The 4,577-nt window shown below is 46.4% G+C and overlaps 1 long non-coding RNA gene across 1 annotated transcript; it reads right to left on the bottom strand.

The window, feature by feature from the left end:
- Positions 1-744: 744 nt before the first annotated feature.
- On the bottom strand, positions 745-2,136 carry LOC135388217 (uncharacterized). The gene is made up of 2 exons (XR_010421305.1): positions 1,364-2,136; positions 745-943 (listed from the first exon to the last, which is right to left on the bottom strand). It is a non-coding gene; the product is annotated as an uncharacterized LOC135388217 (long non-coding RNA).
- Positions 2,137-4,577: the final 2,441 nt, after the last annotated feature.

The following is a 4,577-nucleotide window of genomic DNA, read 5'->3' as shown; positions in this document are numbered from 1 at the left end:
TTTAATGTGGTAATGGCAGGCCTAAAATCGATAATTCCACGCAAAGTAGCATTCTCTGTGTATGCCGATGACGTTGCCCTTTGAACATTAAGCAAGTCACCACCAGCCATTCAGCGCCGTTTGCAGCTAGCCTTAAATAATGCCCATCTCTACCTCATGCGACTTGGAATGGACCTTTCGCCCGAAAGGTACGTCGCGCCTTTCACTAACAAGGCTATAATAAATTTCCCTCTTTGGGTTGGTGCAAAGAAGCTCGAGTCTGTATGTTCGCATCGCTTCCTTGGTGTTGTTCTGGACTCCAACCTGCACTGGGCTCGCCACATTAAGCACCTTGAAACCAAAGTGCAGCGACGGCTTCCTGCAATTCAACATCTTTCTGGCTTAGGATGCGGCTGTGATCAACGCTCCCTTCTAGCTATTCACGCGGCTCTGGTGAGTGCGACTGTGCTTTACAGTCTTCCAATCTTGCACAGGCTTTCTACAACGTCGTTAAATACCCTTCGGACCCTGTTTGCCCAAAGCCTTTGTTGCTGCCAGTAGTAAGTACTGGACTCTCACAGTGCACAACGCTACAAGGCTTCTGGACGCCATTAATTAGCAATTAGAGCTAATTGGGACCCCCCACATTAATCAGCACCCTCCAGGGAGCCACCACACTAATTGGGGAACGTCTAACTCGTGTCCAGACCAGCCTGAGCGTTGTGCACTATGAGAGTCCATAAAAAATAAAAAAATAGATAGAGATAGAGTGGAGAGAAGGAGTTTAATTGAAGATCAACGGCGCCATCTTGAAGAAAGCGGTCCGGAAAGGCCGCTGACCGTCGCTGGGCGACGGAGCACAGAGGCAGGTTGCAAAGCATCGCAGCTATGACCACCAGTTCCGGACATCCTGTGACGTCAGCTGTGACGTCATCACGGCATGTCTGGGCAAGTTAGGACAGCTCTGGGCATGCAAGGAGAAAAACACTCGTAATACAGAGGCTGGAAAAGCAAGAGTATGCAAACCATCAATAGCTAACAACAAAAAAAATTAGTTACACAACAAATGAGCCCACCAGAACAGGAGCGCAGAACCATGCGACTGCTCCATCCGAGAGGCAGGCAGAAACTGACTCGTAATGGTTTTTGTCCTGTATAAACCCCGCAGCTGCACCCCCTAGCGGTTACTTTCTCAACTAATCTCACAACAAAATTATTAAGAATCACGCCAGCGCTACTCCCGGTCCCAAGGCAGAAGATGATAGAAAATGGCGGGAATGCCCGGACAACAGCAACCAGCACCCGACGTGCACGGGCACGAAAATCGCAAACAAAGCGGGAACAAAGTTGGCGAAATCATTAGTTACACAACAAATCACCTCACCACAGTAGGAGCGCAGACCGATGCGACTGCTCTCGTCGACAGCCAGGGATCAAGTGACGACGGAGCGAACGACCGCACGTCTTCTCCCAACGAGAGCCAGAGGTGGACTGACGTAAGCGCCACTCTACGGGTGCTACGCATGCGCGCGCTCGTAGCGCCCTCTGCGCGCTCCTACCGCCACCTGCGAGAGGCTAAGAGAGAAGAGCATTCCTGCGCCCTCTTCTCTCGTTGCTCATTGGTCGTGAGGCTAAGTGAGAAGAGCATTCCTGCGCCCCCTGCTGGCCGTTCTCATTGGTCCAGACATCATCCTATTGTCTCAGGGCTACACTGTTTTTTCCACTAATGCTCCTTTGGTCAATCTGCAGTGAAGCCACGGTATGACGTCATCATGCACCTGCGTGGCTCAAGGACGCGTGCGCTGTAGACAGGGGACCTATTATTTATTGAATCACTATCCCAAGATTATTTCCTTTATTCTTCTATAACGATTGCATAGGAAACTATTGCAGAAGAGCACCATGCATGAAAACTGATCGTAGGAATTCCAAAGTCTTACTAAATGAGACTTGCAAAAGAACAAAACATCCTAACATGTAACTCCATCAACGGCTAATAAGAGGACTAGGCACTCAACAAATCAACGCGCGCAGAACTCAGGGCAGCACTATCGTCAAGGCGACAATGTTCCTTGTCAAAAAAAGACAAAATACAAAGCGTTAACAAAGGAAAGCATGCATATCGGGGCATGTCAGGACACGTCACGTCAGGACAAATTCGCACGACTGTTGGGCAACAGAGGAAAACGAACACTTGAACAGAGTGAAAAAGGCACTCACCATCATTTTTCCCGTTCACAGCATTCCCTCATTGTAAATCCGCTCGTCACAAAATCCTCCTGCATCGTCGAACACCATTCACCAGTGACGAACCATACATCCACACCCCATCAGAGGCAGACAGAACCCCACCTAAGCTACGCTCTTCCACTGACGGCCAACGCCAGGATCATAATTACCGTGTCTACACCCGCCAGTGTCCAAGAGAGAAGTGAATCCTTGCGCCCCCTGCAGGCCAGTCTCATTGGTCGTGACGGCATCCTATTGTCTCAGGGCTACACAGTTTTTTTTTTCCACTAATGCTCCTCTAGACAAGGTCAACCTGAAACAATAGTCTCTCGGTATGCGGTCATCATGCAGGTGCGTGGCTCAAGGACGCGTACGCTCTAGACAGGGCACCTGTTATTTATTGAATCACTATCCCTAGATTATTTCCTTTATTCTACTATAATGATTGCGTCGGGAACTATTGCAGAAAAACACCATAGACAAGAGGAGATTGTAGCATTTCATTCCCAAAGTCTTACTGTACAGGAAAAAAAAAATGGTTCAGCAAGACATAAAGTCACACACCTGTCCCCCTCGCGGTTACTCTCTGAACTAAATGAATCGCAAAATTATTAAGAATTGCTCTACTCCCATTCAAGGCAGCACTATCGTCAAGAATATGCCTTGTACAAAAGGAAAAAAACTACATGCAGAAGGAAAGCATGTCAGAACAAGCCCAGGCATGTCAGCACATGTTTGTCAGACAAGGGGGGAAAAAGCGAAAAGAAACAAAGAAGGAAACCAGCATCAAACTATTTCTTCTTATTCAAAAACAGTGCTCATCATAAATCTGCCCAGGACAATACACACTATTTTTCTATTGCCACACTTTTTTCCAGTAACGGTCAATGCATTGCTACAGACTGCGTGACGTCATCACATCCTGTCTGAAGAAGAAGACACCGGCAAAGACTCCTATTATTTATTGAATCGCAAGATTATTTCCTTTGTCCTACTCTTAATGACATTGATTCTCTCATTAAAATTCAACAAAAAAGCACCCCGCATATTATCGATTTTCACCCCAAAGGCTCATCATGGTCATTAGAATTACAGTAAACTGCCACTGCTCTTTTAAAATAATAAGTGAGACCACTCAACATCACCTCCAGGCTTATGTAATACATGACCCTTTCTATGCTCATACATTCGTTGTCTGAGGCTACACCTGCGAGCAAAAAAGGCGCGGAAGCCGGGTGGGCAAAGTTCCATTCACGCACGCCAAAGCACAAGACAGAACGCCTTTACGGGAACACGATAGCATTCCTATACTATATTAATGATTATTGCATTGCAGTTTAGAAAAACTACAACTAAACTATAATTTTAGGAGCCCAACTTTCTATGGAAACTATAATTGCCCTATTACTTGGATCGCTACTAATGAAGCGCTCCAATTTTTTCTCTCTTCCCATTTCAGCCTTGTCATGCAGGGAAGCAGACTCATATCCAAAATAATTAATTTACACTGAGGGTGCCGTGCTTCAGGAGTTCCTATCCTGCGCTCAGATGCAAGCATTTCTTCACGGATACCTTTAACAGCTGACTTCCTCAACATATCGAACACCCAACAAAATCAAACAAACAATCAGAGAAACCCTCTTCTCAGCTGCACCATGCGACTTTCTTCTGCGTAAAATCGGTGATTTGAAGAAGAGAGCAGCGAAAAATTGCGCGCACTTGTGCTTTACTTCAAAAACCTGAAGCATATGCCAATAAACCAAGAAAAAGACACTCATGTCTGCTATCTGATAGTGCCACATACACAGACGCATTGTCGCAAAGAAAGCACAGGACAGGGATACACAACTTTCCTTAGGTGAGCAGGGAAAAGGCTTAAGACCTCAGGGATAATAGCAGAGTCACTGGACATCGCTACGCGGCTAACACAAATAATAAGATCATAGCGGCGGGTAAAATTGCAACACTGCTAAACAAGCCCCAACATGTCATCATGACGTCGCAAACCAGGAAAAAGAAGCACGCGCGCACACACAGCAGCTCAGGAATGCACAAGGAGAGGTGCTTTATAGGAATTTCTACTCCACACACTCAGATACCAGCATTTCTGCACAAATACCTATAACGGCTGACTTCCTCAACATATCGAGGAAAGCGAATACTGACACTCAACATATAACAAAAAACAAACAAATTCCATTCTCATGAACTCTCCTCTGCCGAGCGGCTTTCTCCTGCTCTACCTGGATGCTGACTGTTTCCCCTCATCTACATTCTGAGTAAAAGCCGTGAAAGGAGAAAAGAACCGCGAAAAATTACACGCATTTGTGCTCCAATAGCTGTAACTGCAAGAAGCCGTAGCGCACGCC

This window comes from Ornithodoros turicata, chromosome 3 (genome assembly GCF_037126465.1).
Source record: "Ornithodoros turicata isolate Travis chromosome 3, ASM3712646v1, whole genome shotgun sequence".
Classification (NCBI taxonomy): Eukaryota; Metazoa; Arthropoda; class Arachnida; order Ixodida; family Argasidae; genus Ornithodoros; species Ornithodoros turicata.
Note: the sequence above shows the minus strand (reverse complement) of the source record. Positions and strands in the feature narration are given on the sequence as shown.